Source organism: Trichosurus vulpecula, chromosome 2 (assembly GCF_011100635.1).
Source record: "Trichosurus vulpecula isolate mTriVul1 chromosome 2, mTriVul1.pri, whole genome shotgun sequence".
Taxonomy (NCBI): Eukaryota; Metazoa; Chordata; class Mammalia; order Diprotodontia; family Phalangeridae; genus Trichosurus; species Trichosurus vulpecula.
In genome coordinates this window covers 19,540,080-19,564,729 of record NC_050574.1, presented here as the reverse complement: position 1 = coordinate 19,564,729, position 24,650 = coordinate 19,540,080, and the positions used below count along the sequence as shown (strand labels likewise).

At 42.2% G+C, this 24,650-nt stretch overlaps 1 protein-coding gene across 1 annotated transcript in view; it reads left to right on the top strand.

Annotated features, from left to right (window-relative positions):
- PIK3CD (phosphatidylinositol-4,5-bisphosphate 3-kinase catalytic subunit delta) overlaps positions 1-24,650 on the top strand; it is a 75,308-nt gene that overhangs the window by 838 nt on the left and 49,820 nt on the right. The gene's annotated exons all lie outside the window — the stretch shown is intronic.

Here is a 24,650-nt window from a genome sequence, read left to right as displayed (position 1 = left end):
CTGAATGAAACATCTATTTTTTTTTTCTAAAACCTAGTTTCCTGTTTTTATTTAGGGTCTCTCCCTCTCCTGCCATTCCCCTCCTCCCCCAACACCCTCCCTGCCGGCTTAGAAACCCAGAGAAGCAGGGAGAGAACGGGGAAAACTCCACTTTGGGAATGGAGAGGGCGGTATAAAGGGACTCAGTGGACAGCAGGCTTGATGTGAAATAAGGGGTCCTGGGTTCGAATTCCAGCTCTGCCACCCTTGTACTTGGATAAGTGGCTTCATTTCCTTGGGCCTCAGTTTCCTCATCTGTCAGATAGGCTTGGACAGAGCAACCCATAAAGGGCTTCCTACATAGGCATTTAATAAATGCTTATCGATAATGCTGCTGGATTGATGTCCGTCTGGCTCAGGCTCCAAATCGATGATCCAACCTCCAATGAACGTAGCTAGGAGATGTGTGGACCCTGCCCGCCAAGTGGAAGGAACTTTGCTTTGAGATGAAGGAAAGGCAAACCCTGAAGGGAAAGGTGGGGGAAAGTCACAAGCAATCGAGCTTCAAATATTTAAAGAAGGGCTTACCTTGTGCCAGGCCCACGGCTAGGCTGGGAATACAAGGACAGAGAACTAAATGATCCCTCCTGGCAAAGAGCTTAGTCTGGTTTTCTCCTGCAGAGTTGTTTGATATAATGCTCTGGGCGGCTGGCTGACACCTTCAGGGAAGTCCAGTCCCAATTCATCCTCCTGTCTTCTGCTAAAGCAGCAAAAAAAGGATTGGTCTCCAGTTTGCAGATATCAAAGCAGGTCCTTTAGTGGTTGAGTGTCTCAGTAATGATAATGCTGATGATAATGATTATCAGGCAGTGTGGCTTCGCAACCTCAAATAACCCTTTACATATCTTATCAACAATGGGGAGGGGGAGCAGGTGCCATTATTATCCCCATTTCACAGACGAGGAAAGTGAGGCAGAGAGGGCTTAAGTGACTTGCCTGGGGGGACAAGGCTAACAAGTATCTGAGGCAGTATTTGAACTCAAGTCTTCTGACTCCAGCCCCATCAATTTATTGTAGAGGAGGTGCTTATTTGCACTGATTTCGATTGAAGAAAAATCTAACTTTGAACTAAATATGTATTTTGTTATATTTAACAAATGTTGCATCACATAATGTGCAATATATTTAAATGTATTTTGCATTTAACAAAATGTAAATTTGTTAACAATGACCTATTTTTTCACGTCCCCATTCAATCTCTTTTCCATGTACTCATTGAATTTTCTCGCTATTAATTTGTAAAGATAGATATCATTTTAATTCTACTTTCTTTGCTAGGCATCACTTTATTTTGCATCCCATTATTTCCCTGGGAGTTCCTTATGGTGATAAAATCAGAGATCTGGTCCAAATAATAATATTAATAATAGCCCGGGCCTATTTTGTGCCTGGCACAACATGTTTGTAAAACATGTTGCCTGGTGGTTTACAAAGTTCTTTGCACCTGCAGAATGAGCCAGGAATGGCACCTGATCCCTACCACACTCTCCTCTTGGACCTGGTCCCTGGAGCCTAATTAATCACTGCTCTGACTGTGCCAGGGCCAGACACCAGACATTCTACTTGCCCATCAACTCCATGTTGGAGGTGGCCTAGCTGGGATTCTTTGCCATTGGGATGGGGTGCCATTGGGATGCCTTTGGCACCATAGCTGGGTCTATTTGCACCACACCATCCTGTACGATCATACTAGTGTGGGTCCAACTAGACCATAGGCTCTTCTTTGTCTGTATTTACTAGTGCTAGTACTGGTTGAAGGATATGAGTGTATGTGTGTGAGGCTGGGGCTGGAGAAGAGAGAGATGATGATGGGGAGTAAAAGTCGGTAATTAGCCACACGAGCTTGGCATCTGCCTGATAGTATAGCAGAGAGAACGTGTGCTAGATTGAACATAGAGGACCTGGAGTCCAAGTTCGACTTAAACCACTTCCTATGTGACCTTGGGCAAGTCCCTTCTCCTCTCTGGGCCTCAGTTTCTCTTTCTGTAAAATTGAGAGGATTTGGTTAGATAACCTCAAAGGTCCCTTCCAGCTCTAAACCTATGCTCTCATGGTCCCGTCCCCTCCCTCCCCGTCTCTCCCCCCTTTCCTTCATTCAATTTAACAGATGTTTAAGTGCCTACTATATGCAAGGCATTTTGCTAAAACAAAACCGTTCCTGCCTTTAGATTGTAAGCTCCTTTGGGGCAGGGACTGTCTTTTGCCTTTTTGTATCCCTTTCACTTAGCATAGTACCTGGCACATAGTAGGCATTTAATAAATGTTCATTGATTGATTGCCTGTAAGGAGGTCATATTCTATGATAGAGACTGGGGGAGAGGGGGGAGTGGGGAAGGGTGAGAGTAAGTATAACATGTGCGCAGATAAATAAATATAAGGCAATATCAAAATGGGGAGAGCACCAAAGAATGGATCAGGGAGGAGTATGGGGTGGGGGTGGTGGGTTCTGTGTTGGAACAGGCCTTCTGTAGAGGCTTTGCAAGAAACTCCAGATTCTAAGAGGTGGGGGTGAGGAGGGAAGGCATTCCCGGCATGAGCTGCAGCTACCCACAAAGTGCAGAGATGGGAGACAGCGCAAAGTTCACACTCTGAGCTTCACAAGTGGACCAAAGACCTTTTGGGGAAGGCTGGTCGGAGGGCAGGGGCAGTCTCAATGCCAGTCTGGCTCTGCTACTGACTGATCACTACCCCCATCAGCACAGAGGTCTTTTTGTTCTTTACCATGTCCTCAGTTTCTGGGTCTAGGAAATGGGGCCATAAAGATTTGCTGAGCCACACATTTGCTGATCAAGTGGCCACATTACACAACAGGCGTGGTCCCAGTCCCTTTCCCTCCCTTGCTGGGCACTCACATGTGCAAAGACAGAGTGGGCTCCGAAGCTACATAGTCTTGTTTGCTGTCTTCAGGGAGTTCATGCTGGGTCAGTCCCTGCTTCCCTTTTTGCTTTTCTTCAATTTCAGAGCTAAAGGGAGAAGTGAATGTGCATCAAGGGGAGTAATTCCCCTTCTGCCTAGCTTGTTTTTGGAAACCATTTCTTGGTTAGAGAATAGTTCCCTCCTTACCCAGGGCCAGCTGTGCTTTGGGGCCTGACTTGAGGGCTAGAGGCCTCAAAAAATAAACCCTCCCCCAAAAACCCAAGCCCAGCAGATCTTTATTTGTTCTCAATTATTCAAGATCGCAAGTCTCAAAGACTGAAAATCCCTTTGTGCAGCAAAGGGCGTAGGATCATTGTTGGGTACTGGGTAGTGGGTAAGGCTTGGAACCGAGAAGACCCTGCCTCTGATCAGCAGTGTGATTTTAGGCAAGTCTCTTAACTTCTCCTAAGCCTCAGTTTACTCGTCCATGAAATGGGCATGCTCTCTGTAGTCCTTAGCTTACAGGATTCTTGTCACCAAGGATTATTCATTCAACAAGTACTTATTAAGTGGTCACTGTGTACTAAGCTCCCGTCAGATGTAAAGACAAAATGAAACAACTCCTGCCTTCCGGGAGAACCCGTGTCCTTATAAATGTCCAACTATGAGGGATTTCAAATGCCAGTCAGTCTAACTTTGTTTTATAGATGAAGAAACTTAGGCCAAAGAGATTAAGTGACAAAGTCACAGAGATAATGTGTAGCAGATCAGACAAAGGCAACAAGCATTTATTTAACAAAAATTTATTTAATAAGCATCCACTTTGTGTTAGGCACTGTGCTAAGTGGTTGGTTTTTTTTTAAACAAATAGCCCTTTGAGGAAGGCATTTTTATTATTCTCGTATAGTTAAGGAAACTGAGGACAACAGAGGTTAAGTGGCTTGCCATGGCTAGGAAGTGTCTAAAGCCAGATTTGAATTCTGTTTCAGGCTCAGCACTCTATCTACTGTGTTCCAGATACTTCTATAAGGAGTTTGAACCCCCCAGTTTTCGGATACCCCCTTTCCCCTGGCTGGTACTTAGGTGAAAGATAATATTGTCAACGATAGGGTTTTGTGAGTGCCAAACATGGTGAAAGCTCCTGCTGGTTAGAGGTAATTTTCTGGCTTGAAATTTTAAAAATGGTGGCTGATGGAAATCCCCCCAATCACAAATATTTCCAGTTTCAAGATGGAAAAAAAAAACCCAACAAGTCCAAGGACCTCTCTGCCCACCTTCTGTTTCATTTAAAACCAAATTTGTATTTTCCAACCCGCAAATCTAGAGGTGAGAACAGATCTGATTTCACACCAGCATTAGCAACTGTGATTTTGGGACTCCCATTCCTTTTGAAATGTTCTAATTTCACCTTTTGAAACTCTCTAACTTCACCTGTTTGAAATACTCTAACTTCAGTTGTTTGAAATGCTCCAATTCCACCTGTTGGAGACTTTCTAACTTTGCCTAACAAGATCTGGCTCCTCCTCCCTCCATACTTGTTTGCCTCTCAAGTTTAGCCTTCTGTGCATCGTAGACAAGTGAACCAATTTTCTCCTTACCTGGGAAGAGTTTGCATCTTTCTTGACTGGTGTTTGACACTCTCAGGAAAGTCCTTTCCTGATAAAGAGGTTGATGAGAAGCCTTGCATCCACTCCAACCACAAGGCTAATGAACGAACTTCCGTTCAATTCAACAAGCGATCACCACTTATAATGGGAAAATGTGGTTTCAAAAGTCTCTTTCTTTCTGAACAGAATTGCCCTGAGAAGCCGAGCCAAAAAGGGAGTTAAGGGAAAGTGATGGGTGTGGGAGTTTCTGAAGTGGTGTTTCAATTACCTTGTGTTCAATTGAAGAGTGTGAGTAAATGGCTTTCTCCTAGCAGAAGCAAAGGAGGAAGGGAAGAGAAGAGGGGAGGGAGGCACAGGGTCTACCAAGCAGCAGTTTCGTAGAGACAAGTGGCCAGCTGAAAGCCAGGAAGTATTCTCAGAGACTCTGAATCTCACAGCTAGAAGGGAACTCAGTGGCCAAGCTTCTAATTCGTTACTGACACATCGTCATTCAACCTTTGCTTGAAGACCTCCAGTGGCGGGGAATCCATTCCGTCCTGAGGCAATCCATCCTACTTTGAATCAACTCTAATCATTATGAATTTTTCCTGATGTTAAACCTAATTTGCTTCTTTGTAACTTCCATCCACTGTTGTGGGTGGTGCCAAATAGGAGTCTTACACCCTTCTCTGTTTGTTAGGACAATAGTTGTCATGATCCCATTCAGTCCTTTCTTCTCCACTTTATCCCCATTTCTTTCAGCTTCATACAACATGGACTCAAAGCTCTTCACCATCCTGGTGGCCATCTACTGGATGCTCTTGAGCTTATGAATGTCCTTCCTAAGACAGGTCACCCTAAAGGGAACATAGTACTCTAGATGTGGTCTGACCACCAACGATTGGTCATTTGAGCCCTGGGGGGATAAATGGAAGTGAGTTTCCTTTCTGGGGAAGTTGGATAAAAATCTCAGCTTGGCCATTCCCTTCCTTCTAGTTCCTTAACCTCCCCAGGGCCTGTTTTTTCATCTGCAAAGAGAAGAGGCTGGACCAGATTACTTCTAAGGTCCCTCCCACCTATAAATCTATAATTCTATGATCAAATAACTCTTAAAAGAAAATAAAACATTCTCTATCAAGTTTTCAACTTGGGTATCTGATTTGGATTTCAAAATTCCATGCTTCACCCTCCCAACCTTCTTCAAAACATTTTAATACTTTTATTTATTCTAAAATTTCTAAGAATGCCAATGAGTGCCATCATGCAAATGAAATGAGCAAAAAAAAATCTTCACTATAACTTATCTGTTCACATTTTGATTGAAGAAAAATATAAATTTGAACTAAATATGTATATTGTTATATTTAACAAATGTAGTGCCACATAATGTGCAATATATTTAAATATATTTTACATTGAACAAAATGTAAATTTGTTAACAATAGTGTATTTTTTCATGTCCCCATTCAATCTCTTTTCTATGTACTCACTGAATTTTCTCGCTATTATTTGGTAAAGATATATATTGTTTTAATTCTACTTTCTTTGCTAGGCATCACTTTATTTTTCATCCCATTATTTACATTTGTCATTTATATGACCTAATAATATTCCATTACATGCTATACAATAGTTTATCTAGCTATCCCACAGTTGTTGGGCATTTTGGTTATTGCCAAATTTTCACTATTACAAATAAAAATATTAATTTTTTATGGGGAGATCTTCTTTTCCATCTCCTTTAAATAATATGCTTAATTCTGTTACTGGGGTTTATTGAATCAAAGGGTATGACCAGTTTTGTAAACCTTAGTATATATTGTTAGATTATCCTCCAAAAGGATAGAACCCTTACCAATTGATAGTTCCACCAACAATGTAATAGAGTGTGTGTCTATTTGTTCCCAGTCCTGCCAACAATGAATTACATTGGTTTTAACCATTTTTGCCAGTTTTCTGAATATAAGGAGAAAGCCCAAAGTTGTTTTTATAACATCACAAAATCACAGCATTTTAAGACTTGGAAAAGAGCTCAGCAAATCATAAAGACTAATCAGTTCCTGAAAGAAATCCCCACTGTAACAAACTAGCTAGCTTTCGTTTGACTTCATGGAATCTCAAGATCTTTATCTTCCCTGTAGGTCTAAATATGGAAGGAACCTTAGATGTCACTAACCTGTGTCTGTTTCCTCCTTATCCTCTCCAAAGTCACAGCAAGATATTATTCATTCAGCTAAATAAATATTTAAGCTTTTGCTATATGCAAAAGACCGTACTGGGTCCTGAGGCTACAGAAGTTCAATGACACAATCCCTGCCTTGTAGTAATTTTGGTTTAGAAGGTAGATGAGATATACACACAAGTAACCAAATCAGAACGACTCTGTACAACCTGCATGGGGGAGGGGGAGGGCTCAATCCAGAGTCCAGAGAAGGGTCACTTAAAGATGAGGCCATCAAGGCAGGTGTCATGGAAGAGGTGGCTCCTGAATGGGGCTTTTAAAGAATGAAACAGTGATGGGGACAGTCCATTCCAAGTCTGGGGCACAGCATGGAGAAAGGCATGGAGGCTGAGGAAGGTGGGAAGAAATTAGGGAATAGCAAGCAATCTGGTTTAGCTGAAATATTAGGGAGTGAGCAATAGGGAGATACTCTCTCCTTACGTATAATAATCATTCCCATAATATTATCTTAATATGAATTATGGCCACATTCTTGGGTTAGGGCTTGGGGAGGAAGGTGTGGACTTGTGATTTTTGTCAGTATGGGAACTCTCAGTAAAGAAATTCCTTCCAACAATGCAACTTACAATTTGCCAGGTAGCATTGGGAGATTGGGTAACTTACCAAGGTCACACAGCTTGTATAAGTCAGAGTCAGGACTTGACTCCAGATCTTTGGGACCCCAAGACTGGTTCCCCCTCAATCTGAGCATCTGTGATCATATTATCATCACAATTTATATTATTCTATATGAATATAGAATATCCCATGTTAGTTATGACTATATTGGGAACCTTAAAGGATACTATCATATCTGAATGTTCAGCCTTCCCATTTAATTATGTCATTCTTTGCCTGTAGCTGGGATTGTTTTCTCCCTGTTTTATTGCTTCCCTCTTACCTAGCTCCCACCCCACCCACAAAAACTTCCTCCTAAGAGGACTTCCCAGGCTCAGGCTGAGAATGCAACTCTCCCGTATTTTGGCATTCCCTTGACTGAGGAGGCCAAGACAGCTGGGTCATCTATGACCCAGTTTTGCCTCTATGTTTCCTCTTCCTCTTCTGCAAGTTAAAATTATAAAACTGAACTGATCTGGTGAGATTGTCCCAGCCATTGCAAAAGATCTTTGGAAATCTCACAGCACTTAAAGTTATGAGTTCTGGTGTCCCTGATTTGGCTATAATGGGGTTTTTGTGGTGGGGGGGGATGATGGGGGGATGGAGCTGGGAAGGAGAAATGAGTAGAAAGAATCTGTATTTGTTCTCTAGATGGAATGAAGTCTTCCATTCTCTGCAAGGGGATGTTAGTTTTTCCCATTTATTTTGGCCTTGAAATCTTGAGAAAGAACTATCTGGGAGGGAATTCAATTTTATTCAATTCCATAAATTTCTTTAAAGTGCCTACTGTGTGCCAAGTGCTGGAGATACAAAGACAAAAGTGAAATACTCCTTGACCTCAAAGGGCTTACATCCTACTAAGGAAAAATAACATGTACACAGAAAATTCAATACAAAATGCATAGAAAGTCATTGGAGATGGGAGGAAGGGAGGACAAATAGTGGATATTTATACAGAGCTGCAAAGTTTGCAATGTGATTTACACAAATTATCTGGAGAGGCAACATGGACCTGGAGTCAAGACAACATGAATTCAGATTCTTCCACTGACATGTAATAGAGTGTGACTTTGGACAAATCACATAATCTATCTGGTTCTGTTTCCTCATGTGTAAAATGAGGAGTTTAGATTAGTTGGCATCTAAGATCCTGATGATTCTCAAAACAACCCTGAGTCTAAAGTGTTGTTATTATCCCCATTTTACAGATAGAGTAACTGAGGCTTAAAGGAGTTAAGTGACTTAACTAGGGTGATGCAGTTAGGAAATGTTAGAGGTAGAAGAACCAGGACCTCTTCACTCCACGTCCAGCACTCTACACCATTCTCCACAACGCTTCATAACTTAAGGGAAAGACCTTGTGTAGAAGGTGAACCTTGAGCTAGACCTTGAAGGGTGTTAGGGATTTCAAGAGGCAGACATGAGAAAAGATTGCACTCCAGGCATGGAGATCAGCCAGACAGCAGGCATGGAGGCTAGAAATGTGGTAATGAGCTCAGGGAATAGTAAGTTAGCTTATTTGGCTGTAGCATACATGACTCTAGAAAGGTAGGCTGGATTGCAAATGACTTTACGTGCCCGGATTAATTGTTCATGGGTGGGCATGGGCAGAGGGCAGAGCAGGTGAGCAGCTCTCTATCTGACAAAGATGGAGCAAAAGTGGATAGAAATTGTAAAGATTCCTTCCTTGCAGAGGAGGGTGTGGAACATGGCGTGCCATTTTAGATTTTTTCAGTGCATTGGTTGGTTTTGCTGAAATGTTTCTTCCCTCCCTCCCCTTTTTTTGTTTTAAAACATGGCTCTCTGGGAAGGGGATAAGGTGGGATGCACTGGGGAATTTAGGTGATAGAGAAGAAAAAAAACATCAAAAATTTACTACAGTAAAAAAATAAACTATAAGGATTTTAGATAACCCTGCAGAAGAAATTCTCTACAGTGAAGGTTGATTAACATTGGAGGAAAGGTTGTGGCTTCCTCTCTGGCCATCTCCTCATCTGTAAGATGGAGGTCTTGGACTATGTGGTCCCTAAGGTCCCCTTCAGCCCCAGATTCTATCTATGGTCCCAAGTACAGACTTTCCAGACACACCCCACCTAATGTTCTTAATTGATTCCCGGAAAATAGGATGTCAGGAGAAACATTACCAGAGGTAGCAGGTTCCATGAAAACAATGTTATAAAGTGGCCAGCTGGGAGAACAATGTAACATTGGGGATGGGCTATCATTTATTTATGACTTTATTACAAAGTAACAGGGCAGCGGGGTGTATGCCTGTGTCCTTAGCTCTGGGGAAGGACTTAAGAAAGCAGGGAGAGGAACAAGCTGCCCTCGGGAGTTCTCTGCCAGCTGAAAAAGACCAATTTATTTCTTCCTTCCTTTCCTTGAAACTCCTTAGAGGAAAGTGGGTAATCAGGGTAAAGAGAGCTTTTTATCAGTCCGAGGAACTCTGTGATTCAGAGTCTTTGTTATGAGGTTTATGATGATTAGGACAGAGAGAGTTTAGCCCTCTGAAGCCCGGAGCCAAGGGGCTGGATTGCCAGGAGAGAGCCTCAGGGGTGAAGGGGTAGGTCTTTAGGGACAGATTCTCCTCTCTGTTTAAATTGAGCTCCCAGAAAGACTAATGGCAACTGCGTCTAGAGTGCCAAGGGGGCACAGGGAAGATGGATGACTTACTCAGACCAGACTTGTGATTTCATTGATGTAGGGAAGAAATTGCCTCCATCACTATGCCCTTTGATCCAGCAATACTACTACTAGGGCTATATCCCAAAGAGATTATAAAAGGGGGGAAAGATCCACATGTACAAAAATATTTATAGCAGCTCTTTTTGTGGTGGCAAAGAATTGGAAATTGAGGGGATGCCCATCAACTGGGGAATGGCTGAACAACTTGTGTATGAATGTAATGGAATACTTTTGTTCTATAAGAAATGATGAGCAGGAAGATTTGAGAAAAAACTGGAGATTTAGATAAACTGATGCTGGGTTGTTAGAAACATACTCACATTGTCTAGGAATAAGCAAGACTCGTTGGGAAGTCAGGAACGTTTTAATTATAATTTACATTTATTTCCACTGAATAAATGGGTACCTCCCCTGAACAGAGTACAGGAGAAAATACAAAGGACTCAGATGGATGCCAGTCCTTTAATAGACCCTCACCTTGAATCTCCCTCCAGGCTCTTCATTGGCCAGATGCAACCCCCTGACTGTGTATGTCATGCCCTCCTCAAATGGCCCATTTAAACATGCATAAAAGCCTCTGACCTTTCACCTGACCGACCTGAGGCCTGGTTTCTGCTAAAGCTGGGGTGGGGGGGGGTGGGGAAATGCACCTTCAGTTCTGTGGAAACAAAACTCCTCCTCCCATTTCTTACATGGGTGAAGTGAGCAGAACCAGGAGAACATTGTACACAGTAACAGCCACATTGTGCGATGACGAGCTTTGATAGACTTGGCTCTTCTCAGCCATACAATGATCTAAGACAATTCCAAAGATGGAAAATGCTATCTACATCCAGAGAAAGAACTATGGAGTCTGAATGCAGATCAAAGCAGACTATTTTCTCTCTTTTTTTTCCTTTCTCATGGTTTTTCCCTTTTGTTCTGATTCTTCTTTCACAACATGACTAATGTAGAAATACGTGCAATATGACTGTACATGTGTAGCCTATGTCAGATTACTTGCTGTCCTGGGGAGGGGGAAGGGAGTGAGAAAAAAAAATTTGGACCTCAAAATCTTATAAAAGTGATTGTTGAAAACTATCTTTACATGAAATAGGAAAAAATAAAATATTATTAAGTGGGGGGTGGGGGAGAGAGGAAAAAAAGGAATTACTTCCACCAATAAAATCAGTACCTGCTCTGCAACATAGTCTTGGAGAGTTGCCCAGGGCACTGAGAGATTAATAGATTTGCCCAGTACAGTGAAGCCATTATGTGTCAAAGGTAGAACTTGAACCCAGGTCCTTCTGACTCCAGGATGAGCTCTCTACCTATCACGTCAGGCTGCCTTAACTTACTAATGAGTTTTTCCAGCACTAGGAATTCATTCTTGGCAACAGGGACTCTTGCTGATTTGAGGATTGATTCTGAGGTCTCATGTCCATGTTGGATTCTGAATTTGACGGGTTCAAATACTGGCTCTGGTGCTTATGAGCTGTGCGACTGTGGGCAAGAAACTGCTCCTCTTTAGACCTCATCCGTCAGATGGGAATAACAACGATAGGGATGATGGTGGGTGTGGGAGGGGGAGGCATTCAGGGTTAAGGGACTTGCCCAGGGTCACACAGCTAGTACGTGTCGTCTAAGGCTGAATTTGAACTCAGATCCTCCTGACTCCAGGGCTGGTGCTCTATCCACTGTGCCACCTAGATGCCCCAATACCTATATTTCTTAATGCAAACTGTTGTGAGAATCAGTCAAATACTACTTTATTGAGCACTTACTATGTTAGGCTCTGGGAATACAGAGACAAAAATTATAATCCCTGCCCTCAAATGAGACACTATGTGTAAAGTTGGTCATTATTTTTATTTTCCCTCTCTTTTTTTGTGATTTTGACTTGTTTCTCCTTTTGTTTTGGTAATTTAATTTCCCTTTCTTCTTTTTGATCAGAAAAAGTTTATGATTTGGTTAGTTTTTTCAAAGGAATATCTTTTAGTTTTTCTTATCAACTATACAGGCTTTTGTTTTTCATTTTATCTATTTCTCCTCTGATTTTCAAGATTTCTTCTTTTATGTTTATTTTAGGTTTATTTCACATGGGTTTCATTCACTTTTCTATGTTTTTAATTGGCAAAACACCTTACTAATACACACAAACATCAACTTTAATAATAATAATAATTCAGGGAGGGGGACTGAGGCACCATGGTATAGTGGAAAAGGCACTGGATTTGGAATAAGAGGACTTGGGTTCAAATCCTAACTCAACTATTTGTTGATGGAGACAGGGACTAGACTTGTGATTTTGTTGTTACAGGAAATTCCTGAAGGAGGGAACTCCCTCTATGCATGCATATGCCCTTCCTGCCCCCTGCAATTTATACTCTTAGAAAGTTTCCTGGGGTGAAGAGAAAGTAAATGATTTGCCCAAGGTCACACAGCCAGTATTTATCACAGGGGAAACTTGAACCGGATCTTCTTGGCTTCAAGGACAGCTTTCTCTTCACTATTTACCTCTCTCCATAACAGTTAAAATGTGTTCAGTGTTTTGAGGTTTGCAAGAGCCTTCTTACCACTTTTGTTCCTTAAAACCACCTTGTAAGTTATTATAGGCATTATAGTTACTATAGATATAGATAGATAGATAGATAGATAGATAGATAGATAGATAGATAGATAGATAGATGAATGGATGGATGGATGGATGGATAGATGGATAGATAGATGGATGAATAGATAGATAGATAGATAGATAGATAGATAGATAGATAGATAGATAGATAGATAGATGGATATGTAATAGATAGACAGATAGATGGATGATAGATAGATACATAGATATAGATTCTATAGATATTATTGTCACCCTAAGTGGATCTGGGTTCAAATCCCACTTTCCCCCCTTCCTAACTATGTGGCCTTAGGCTAATGAACACTACTCAGTTCCTTCAGCCGTTAAATGAGGAGAGTGGGTTAAGCAGCTCTCTTGGGTCCCGCCAGAACCAAGATGATCCTGAAGTGCCAGGGGCTGGACCGGAGCCTGGGTTTCTCTGGACTCTAATCTTAGTGCCCTTTCCACAGGGCCACTGGTGGGTAGGTCTGATGACTTAGAAAGGTCTTTAGCAAAACAAGAATTCACTCTTGGTGCCTGGGAGATTCCTTTAGACTTAGGAGCTGCCATCTGTCCCATGTCAGCGGTCTTCACATGGTATAGAGGGGAAAAGCACTGATTTTGGATTCAGAGGTCCTGGGTTCAAATCTGCTACTTAACTACCAGTATAATTTTAGGCAAGTCAATTTACTCTCTCTGGGCCTCAGTTTCTCCATGTTTAAAACAAAGGCCTTAAACTAAGATCCTTTATGATTCTAAACCCTATGATTCTTTGTCAGTGTTCAGTTGCGGCTGATTCTCTGCGACCATATTTGGAGTTTTCTTAGCAAAGTTACTAGAGTGATTTGCCATTTCCTTCTCCAGATCATTTTACAGATGAGGAAACTGAGGCAAACAGGGTGAAGTGTCTCGCCCAGGGTCACACAGCTAGTAAGTGTCTGAGGCTGGATTTGAACTTGGGTCTTCCTGACTCCAGGCCTGGTGCTCTATCTACTGAACCACTTAGCTGCCCACCTAGGATTCTATGACTTGCTTAAAAGTCATTAACTTAGGAGAGGAGACAGCCATCCTCTGAGTTGGCCTGGCTTGTTACCCACCCCCCTTCCTTCCCTCAGCTCACTTGCTTCCCTCAAGCCTTAGATTGAATTCTGCTGCCTGGGCATCCTGTACACCTGTCAGATGACCTAGTGTCTAAAGAGGATGTTGATACAGCCTGGGACTGCCTCAATACAGGGTTAAACAAACAATTTCATGAGAAATTTCTCCTGGGGAAAAACCAAAAAAGAAAAAAAAACCCCAGAACAACCCCAATTCCTCCTTGCCTTATCCATCCTCCAATAAAATGAAACTCAATCAAAGAAAAAAAAATGTGTCTGGTTCTTATTAGGAACAGATGAAAGGCTGAGAGAAATCATGCCTGCCCTGCTGCCTAGAACAGCCAGTGCCTGCCAAGCTCCGTTGGGGGGAAAGGTGATTTTGGTTCCGTTTTATTTTTGGTAAAGACTAAGTAATGAAGCCTGTTGCGAGACTCTGCTATCATTCAGAAACCAGCGACAAGGTTGTCCCCCCACCTGGCTTTCCAAAAAAAAGGATCACCTCCATGAGAGAGGTAGAGTCGTGTGCAGTTTGCTGCTCAGTCATTTTTGGTCCAATTCTTTGTGATCCCATTCGGGCTTTTCTTGGCAAAGCTACTGGAGCGGCTTGTGTAGTTAGGTTCTCTCCAACCTTGTTTTGATCATACACTGTCATCAGGTTTGACATTCATCCCCATGTGGGAATAATTGTTTGTTATGCTTATTTATTATTTGTTATTTTAAGGGTTTAAATTGTTAACTATTTTTACTTATTTGTTCATTCTTACTGTATTGCTTTACCAATAATTACATGCATTATAAAATTTACATGAAGATTGGGATTAAAAAAAGATGAGCTAAAGAGCAAATTATGCTTGACGTGGACAGCAATGGGCAGCCAATGGAATTTATTGAGTGGAGAAGTGATGCGGTCAGACCTGCTGCTTAAAGAAAATCATTTTGGCAGCTGTGTGGAGAATAGATGGAGATGGGAATGACTCAAGGCTGAGAGATCAATTAGGAGGCTATTTTGATGGAACCAGCAAGTGCATGAACTAGGATAGTGGCTTGATGAGTGCAGAGTAGGGACAGATAGTGGAGACAGAAATAGCAAGATTGGACAACTGACTGGCTATGTGGGGTGAGGGAGGGCAAAGAGCTGAAGGATCATTGTGCCTTCAATAGGAAAAGGGAAGTTTGGAAGGGTGGGGTGGGTTTTGTCAGGAAAAATAAGGCAATCCAGAGAGTCTCACTGTGTCCCACCCAAAATGAAAAGGGAGGAGGGGGAGTTATTAGTTGTGGGTTAGGGTCCAGAGCCCAATCTCCTAGAAATACCTGCTGTAGGGCATGAGGTGATCTAGGGAACAAGGGATGAGAGTATTGGGGTGTCTGGAATTTTCCCAATGGCCCCTGAGCAGCTGCTACTGTGGATGGTGGTAAAATTATGAGAAGATACAGTTGTGAGAAAGAGGGGGAGGGAGGAGGCAGCATGGGGGAGTATTAGGGAATAAGCATAGGTGTGATTGTGTCAGAGACAGGTTCCATGACTGACTCATGTGTAGGATGGAATGTAGCTCACCTCGCTCCTCTCCAATTGGTTGATCGTGATGCTTAAGGCAAAGCCATAGTTCCCTAGAGGTCAGGTCATGGCTCCCTCTTCAGAGATCACTAGCATGTAGTAGAGAGCCATTCCCAATGTCAGGAAGACCTGGCTTCAAGCCCCGTCCCTGACATACTGGCCATGGTATCCTGGACAGGTCATCTGATACCTCAGTACTCCCAGGCAATACTGTAAAACCATTTAAGTTGTAGAGGAGATACTGGTGACTTGCACTGGTGGAGGGAGTCTCCTCACCAGGAGTTCTCCACACCAATGAAATCACAAGGACCTGATCAAAAACTAAAGATTCTAGGAGGCAGGATGGTATGGTGGGAAGGGTGCAAGGAACTTGGAGTCGCACCACTTGAGTTCAAATCCTTACTCTCCCACTTACTACCAATGTGAATACTGTGGGCCTCAGTTTCCTCATCTGTAAAGTGAGAGGATTGGGCTGGATGACCAGGAAGGTCTCTTCCAGCTACAGTTCTATAATCCCATGACCACTCCTGTGAGCCTTGGCTTCCTCGTCCACAAAACAAAGGGATCTCACAGGGTTGGCATGAGGATGTAACTGCGCATACAGAGCACTTTGCAGACTTTAAACTTCAAATTAGCAGTGCCAGCTATAATCAGTAGCTGAATATTACAGCCACTTCATCCCTCTCTAAGACCACAAAGGCGCCAACTTGCATCGGTAGTTCCCAGTATTGATGAAATCACAGACCCAATCCAAATAACATCCCTTGGCGTCTTCTGACCTTTCCCAGCCGAGCAGCCCCAGTCATCAGGGCTGATGCACTGTCTGTATGCTCTGGGCCTGCAATGTGGTAAGTGATCCACCTTCAATGAGAAACCTCCCTGCTTTCACTTAGAATTGTTCTTCTTGGAGGCCTGTGCTTGGCTGGCTGATCTATCTCCCCCCTCCCCCCAAGTGCCAGGAGGAAAGGCTCCCTGACTGGTTTCCCATTTTCTTCCCTTTGGTTTCCCATTTTCTGAGACTCTCAGAATCCTAGGATTTCAGAGCTGGGAGGGACTTGAGAATTCCCTGGGTCAGCTCTGTCATTTTACAGAAGAAGGGGCTAAGGCCCAGAGAGCTTCAGTGACTTCCCCAAAGCCACACTAGTATAGACTGAATCCACATCTTCTAATTCCAACCCCGGTGCTCTTTCTTCTACAACAGTACTTCCTATCCTGAGGGTCCGTGGGTAGATTTCAGGGGGCTCTTGAACTTAGATAGAAAAATGATGACATCTTTATTTGCACAGACTTCTACCTGAAATATATTATTTCTTTCAATTATTTAAAAGTGTGATTCTGAGAAAATGTCTATAGGCTTCCCCAGACTTCCAGAGGGGGTCCATGGCACACAAATGGTGAGGAAGCCCTGGTCTGCACTCTCCTGTCTGTTTTATAAAACCCTCTCTGGTAAATGGAGCTTAAATTCTGGCTTCCAAGCCAAAATGGCATCAAGGACCCTGTTCTATGCTAAATACATGCAAGATTGAGGACCTAATACCTCTAGGAACACTGTAGCCACAACAAGGGTGAAGCAACGAGGGCTTTGCCACAGGGTGCTGAAAATTTAAGAGGTACTGACAGGTCTTCAGAAGCACAAAAAATAGCTGAGCTTATTGGTCAGCTAATCAACAAACACTTATTAAATGCTTGCTGTATGCTTTGTTAAGTACCAGGGACACAAAGAAAGGTTAAAAACATGGTACTAGCAAGAACAATTGCAGCGGTCAGTCTTCTCAGCATCTCTTTCCTGGTATCTCAGAGTCTCTGTCCAAGGGAGCAGCATCTCTGGGATGTCTTCCTCCCTGCTCTCCCCTCCCCTAAGCTCACCTCAACTGAATTCCAAATAAAAAGCAAATTTTGCTACTTGTCTCCAGGGCCAAAATTCCTAGTTACAGCTATCTGTGTTAGTTGGGAATTTGAATTGTGGGGGCGATCTAACTCAGTCCCTCATTGCTTAGTATGCAGTAGGTGCTCTATAAATGTTGAATTGAGTTGCTCTTTGTCAAGGGGTGAGAGTAGGCTATCCTGAGGGAAATTTCCATCCTCAATGGTGGTTCTACCCCCTGTCCCTTTTCCTTGTTCTAATCCTCTGCACACAATGAAACAAATGGTCCATAGATCATAGATCTAGAGCCAGCAGAAATCTAGTCCAACTCTCATTTTACAGATGAGAAAACTGAGGCCCAGGGAGGTTGTAACTTGTCCAAGGAGACAGCAGAGAAAGTACTGGACTGGGAATCAGGAAGACTCGAGTTCACATCCTACCTCAGACACTTGCTAGCTGTTTAAACCTGGGCAAGTCACCTAAGGTTCCTCGTCTGTGAAATGGGGATAAGAATAGCACTTATTTCCTAGGTTTGTTGTGAGGACCAAATGAGAAAAGTGAAGTGCTTTGCAAACCTTAAGGTGCTACAGACATGCTAGCTATCATTAGAAATATCAGAGAAAGGTCCTCAGAACCGCTGTGCTTCTTCCAACGTACCAGTGTTTCCAATGCTTCCCATCCCACCCATTTCACAGAGGATAACTAAGACTCAGAGAGGCTAAAATCTCATAAGTACTTAGGGATACAGCCAAGATTTGAAGCCAAGTTCTCTGACTCCAGGCTCTGATCATCTATTCTTATTTTTATCATTAGAGCTTCACACCAAGGTTCTAAATTCTCCTCCAGTGATAACAACCTGAAAGATAGAATTGTTCAGCACTGACACAAAATCCCCCAGGCACCACATTTAATCATTGTCCTTATAGGACAGTAATTCATATTTTTATAGGACTTGGATGACAAAGCATTTTCCTCCCAATAACCCTGGGAGCTGGGTGATACGATGTTATCAACCTCTTTTACTCAGAGAGGGTGAGTTACTCTCCAGAGATCTCAGATAGCTGTCAGGATTCAAATTCAGGTCTTCAGACCCCAAATCTGGCATTATAACCTGCCTGGTCCCCCTGGGTTGGTGCTCTCGACAACATCACCTCTGTTGGCAAAGAGAATGGTGGTGATGTGCATCTGGTTGCTTTCAATTTTCCTTCTTCTGCCCAAACCCTAGAACTGCCCAAGGCCAAGCAAACCTTTCCCCCTACGGCCCCCCAGGTCTCTGATATTCCAGTCACCTGGGCACGATGTTCACAGGCCTTCTTAGTGAAATCATTCCATTTCCCAGGGGGCCCTTGAGTTGGCTGGTGGCCACCTATGGGCACAAGACTTAAGCCTCTTGGCCCAGTTACCTCAAAGCCAGTTCCTCTACACAATGTTTACTCAAAAAGAGGAAGGGAGGGCATGGCAGGAGGCTCATGGGATAAGCTCATGGAGAGAAGGGCGTTGTATTCCCGGGATAGCATCCATACAATAGTATTCCATTACATTCATATACCACAACTTGTTCAGCTGTTCTCCAATTGATGGACATCTCTTGAATTTCCAATTCTTTGCCACCACAAAAAGAGCTGCTATAAATATTTTTGTACATGTGAGTCTTTTCCCCTTTTTTATGATCTCTTTGGGATACAGACCTAGAAGTGGTATTGCGGGGTCAAAGGGTATGAACAATTTTATAGCCCTTTGGGCATAGTTCCAAATTGCTCTCCAGCTGACATGTAGATATGGTGATGATGTAATAATGATAATAGCTAGCATTTAGATAGCCTATTAAGGTTTGTAGAATGCTTTACTGCATTACTTCATTTGATTCTGACAACAACCTTTGGGAGGTAGGTGCTATAATTATCTCCATTTTATGGATGGGGAAACTGAGGCACCCAAGAGGTTAAGTGACTTGCCTAGGGTCACATGGCTAGGAAATGTCTGAGGGAGGATATAAATTCAGGTCTTCCTGACTCCAATTTCAATACTATCCACTATGTCACCAGATGAATCTGATTCTCAAGAAATTGGAATCAATCAAGTATTTATTAATTGCATACTATGTGCCAGGCACTGTGCTTGTACAAAGAAGGAAATGATCCCTGATCTCTTTTTTAAAATTAATTAATTTATTTTTAGTTTTTAACATTCACTTCCATAAGATTCTGAGTTTTTAATTTTCTTCCCCACCCTCTCTTACCCCCTCCCCAAGCAGGCATGCAATCTGATATAGGCTCTACTTACGCATTCACATTTAACACATTTTCACATCGGTCATGATGTAAAGAAGAGTTAGAACTAATGGGAGGAACCACGAGAAAGAAAAAACAAAACAAAACAACAAAAGAAAAGGAGAGCAAATACTATGCTTCCATCTGCATTCAGACTCGTAAATTCAGATCGTAAATGTAAGTTCTTTCTCTGGGTGTGGTCGGCATTTTCCTTCATTGATCTTTTGGAGTTGTCTTAGATTCTGGCGTTGCTGAGAAGAGCTAAGTCTATCAAAGTCAGTCATCACACAATGTGGTTGTTACTGCATACAATGTTCTCCTGGTTCTGCTCACTTCACTCAGCATCAGTTCGTATAAGTCTTTCCAGGTTTTTCTGAAGTCGGCCTGCTCATCATTTCTCATAGCACAATAGTATTCCATTACAGTCATATACCACAACTTGTTCAGCTGTTCTCCAATTGATGGACATCTCTTCAATTTCCAATTCTTTGCCACTACAAAAAGAGCTGCTATAAATATTTTTGAATATGTGGGTCTTTTCCCCCTTTTTATGATCTCTTTGGGATACAGATCTAGAAGTGGTATTGCTGGGTCAAAGGGTATGAACAATTTTATAGCCCTTTGGGCATAGTTCCAAATTGCTCTCCAGAATGGCTGGATCTGTTCACAACTCCAATGATCCCTAATCTCAAGGAGCCTGCATTCTAATAGGGAAGACAACAAATACATATAAGAAGTATGCAGCACAAATGTCAAGTTAATAAATAAATACAAATGAATGTATATCGAGACATCTACGCATATGTATATACTAACAAATTGGGCAAATACAAGCTAGTTTAGGAGGGAAGTTGGAGGATCAGAAAAAGGTTTTGTACAGAAAGAGGTGCATCATTTGTGCCTGAGTTGTCTCTTTTTAAAGGAAGGAAAGGACTCTATGAAGCAGAGGTAAGAAGTAAGGGCATTCCAGGCTTGGGAAATACTTGGTATCAAGGCACAAAGATGGGAGATGGAGGATAATGTGTGAGGAACAGTTCTGGCTGCATCACAGAGTAACTGGTTGGGTGATCTGTAACGAAAGGGGGAGTAATGTCCAATGAGGCTGGAAAAGTTAATTGGGGCCAGCTTGTGTAGGGCTTTAAAAGCTAAACAGAAAAGTATATATTAGATCCTGGTGGCAATAGGGAGCCTCTGTTGGTGACTGAGTAAGGGAGCTATATGGTCAGATCTGTGTGTAGCAAATTTTCTTTGGCATTGGTGTGTAGGCTAGAGGTAGAGAGAAGGTCATGGAGGCACCTTGGAAAGAGCATTGGTACTGGAGCCCAAGGTCCCGAGTTTGAGTCTCTCCTCTGTCATTTACTTCCTTTGGGAATTTGGGCAAATCACTTAAACTCCCTGGGGCTCAGTTTCCTCATCTGTAAAAATTAGGGAATTGGTTTAGATTTAGTCCCTCAGAAGGGCCTCTGAAGTCCAGAGATAGGATCACATACAATGAATAACAGCAGGTGCCACATCTTGTTAAAATTTAAAAATTATTTTTCATAACTCACAAAACTAAGTAAATGTAAAATTCTGCACTTCTTAAACTGTGGGTCATGACCCCATGTGGGGTCATGAAAAATTTGGCAATAGTAAAAGGTTTCTGAAGACGCAACAGCCAAAACTTAATTAAAGATGAAACTCATAATGAATCCGAGGAGTTTCCAGCAGCGCTTGCCCGTGTTGCATCTCACAACTTCACTGCAGCCTTGGTTTTGAGCACAAAGCATGCGCACTTTGCCCTGTGTGTGCCCTTAGGCCACACAATGCCAACAAAAGCTGCTGAAACCTGAAAAGTGGTCTAGTGGAAAATGTTTAAGAAGACCTGAACTAAATAACTAAACTTCCAGGTGACTTTTTTAGAGGCAATCAGCGTTAAGTGACTTGCTCACAGTCCCACAGCTAGTAAGTGTCTGAGGCTGGATTTTAACTCAGGTCTTCCTGACTCTAGGCCCAGCTGTTCTGTGTACCACCTAGCTGCTCCTTTCCAGATGACTTTTTAAAAAATGTGTGTAGTATTTATATTTCTGAAGTATTAAGATGTAAAACTTCATTGAGATTTGGGGATACTCTGAGTGTATGTGTGTGCATGTGCATGTGTGTGAGAGAGACAGAGAGAGACTCAAAAAGAGGAGAGAGAAAGAGAAAGAGTAGAATTAGTTGTCATAATTACATACCAAAAAAAAGATGAGTATAGTCAATGTTGAAGTCACTGTGGGAAGATAGGCTCTCTAAAGCATTCCTGGTAGAGATATGAATTGGTCTAACCATTCTGGAAATAAATCCAAAATTATGCAAGAAAAGTCGCTTTCATGTCCTTTGACCTAGGGTCAAGTAACATGTCTATTACTAGGCATATAGCCCAAAGAGGTTAATGATAAAAAGAAAGGTTCCATAAGTAACAAAATGTTCAGAGAGGCACTTTTTATGGCAGCAAAAAACTGGAAACACAGTGATTTCCTATCAACTGGGGAATAGCTGAACAAACTGAAGTGTAAAAAATGATGCCTACGAGGAATTCAGAGAAACACGAGAAGACATCAACTGATGCAGAGGGAAATAAACAGAACTAGGAGAACAATAGCACAATGAATGGATGAAAAAGCATTTATTAGTGCTTACTACATACCAGGCACAGTACCCTGTCCCCTGGTGATACAAATACAAAAAAACAGGACAGTACCTGACCTCAAGAAGCTTACATTCTTTTAGGTTACCAGGAAAGGGTGTGTAGGTTTGGGAAGTCACAGGGATGACGAGTGGAGTCATAGAACAATTGATAGGAATGGCAATATTGATTAAATTACAATTCCTAGAGTTAGAAGTAGAAATCCGGGTTGGGGAGTGTGAAGTGGGGGGGCGGGCTTTAGAAATACGTGAGAGAAGCAAAGCCAAAAACAAATAATGAAACGCCTCCCTATCCTTAGTAGAGAGAAGAGGGCTATGAATATGGAATATTGCATTTACTGTCAGTCACGTGTCTCTCAGTGTAGAGGTCTGGTATGTAGGGAAATAACTGTGCTGTTGAAAAATCAGTGAAATTTGAAAGCAAATTCAGTTGAAGGTTTTCAACATGGGAGTTGGAATTTAGAAAATTCAAAATGGTACCCAAAGTCAGATCTATGGTTCATCGAACCTAGAGGTCTATCTCTGATAGTGGCTTCAAAGTGCATGTTCTAAAAATAGCTATCCATCTTTGTGTCAAGCTTAAAAGCTAGTGATAAACATGCTACTTGCCTTAGTAATCACCATTATGGATGTGTCCCCCTGAATTGATTTAATCCTTTTTTTGAAGCTGTTTAGGTTGTTCACTAGACTGCCCCTGCAGGTAATAGATGCTATAGCCTCAAACTTACTTCAAGTGGCAACTTGGACCCAAACTGGATAAAGGGCCCTCTTCGGAACTGGGAAGTCCCAGGTTTGAGTCTAACACTGGCGAGTATTTCCACTCCAATTCTCCCTAAGACTGTGGGTTGCAGAACACATGCTGAGTTGCATTGGCAGAGGGAGGTGCCTCGCTGGCACTTCGCTAGACCAATGTAATCAGAATTCCAGACAAAAAACAACAAAAAGACATTTTGCCTCTCCTTGTGTGAAGCCTTTATAGAAAATGGACAATTGCAGCAAAGACATCCCTGGCTGGATGACTCTGCCCTCTGCTGAGTCTAATCCAATGCTAGAAATAATTTTAGATGGTGTTATTCATTTATTTATCAAGCATTTATTAAAGGCTAGGCACTGTACTGGGTACAGATGATCCAAAGACAGAGACAGGCAGAGATCCCTGCCCTAAAGAAGATTACATTCTATTGAGAGAAATGACATATAGACACATGAGTGAATAGAAAACATATGTAATTTCGGGGGGAATAAAAACAAGCCTCATATAAGCCATGGCCCTTGAGCTGAGCTTAGAAAGTGAGATCACAGGAGCAACAGGTGCAGAAGGAGGACATTCCAAGTGTGGTGGGTACAGAGAACAGCAAGTAATACAATTTGGCTGGAATGTCGAGTGCAGAAAAGGATAATAACATGGAATAATATGGTGGATCTATAGGGGAAAGGAAGCTCAGGGAGCATCTCATCCAACCTTCCAATGTTACAGATCATGGAGAAACTGAGGCCATCAAAGGCTAATTGATTTATCCAAAACCACACACGTAGTAATCAGTAGATATGGGATTTGAACCCAGATCCTCTGGCTCCAGAGCCACTGGTCTTTCCACTTTCCACTTTCCACTATCTATGTAAGCCTGGAAAGGACCTTAAATGTCAAAGAAAAATTATCCACAGGAAACCAAGGTTCTCATTACCACACACCTGAATTCTTCCAATACTCTCTTAGCTTCTATCGTTTTCCTAATTCATCTTCTTAAAACATTTCTTTGCATACGGCATCCCTCCTTTCTCCCTCTTCCCTCCCACCCCAATTCAAACCCTTCAGTGGTTCCCTGAAGTCTGAGATTTTTAGCTTGCTCTTCAAAACTCACCACAATCTTGCCCCTAGCCACTTTTTCCATTAGATTCAGCCCTGGGTCTGAAGTCAGGAAGACCTGGGTTCCAATCCAGCCTCAGATCTTAGGTGAGTTACTTAACTTTTATCCGTTTCCTCACCTGTAAAATGGGGATAATAAAAGCACCTACCTCACAGGTTTCTTGTGAGGATCCAATGAGATAATATTTGTAAAAAAGCATGTAGTAGGCACATAATAAATGCCTTTTTCCTCTTTTTCTTTGTTTTCTAAATCATTTCCCATTATTTCCTAACTGCAAAGTAGGGGGCTTTGAGTCAGGATGCTTGCTTCAAATTCTGACTCATACTCATGAGTTGTATGACCCTAGATGGGTCACTTTCCTTCTTTGAGGACTGCTTTCCTCCTCTATAAAATAAAATTAATAACTCCCTATCTCAAGGCTGTTGTCAGTCAATCAATAAACATTTATTAAGTACCTACTATGTGCCAGACACAGTGATACATGATGGGGCTACAAAAAGAGGCAAAAGACAGCCCCTGCCCTTAATGAGCTAACACTCTAATGGAAGAGACAACATGCAAACAAATATAGACAAAGCAAGCTATATACAGGATAAATGGGAGATATTTAAAGTTAATTAAAAGAGGGAAAGCACTAGAATTAAGAGAGGTTGGGGAAGGCTTCCTGTAGAAGCTGGGACTTTAATTGGTACAGAAAAGAAGGCAGGGAGGTCAGTGGTCAGAGCGGAGGC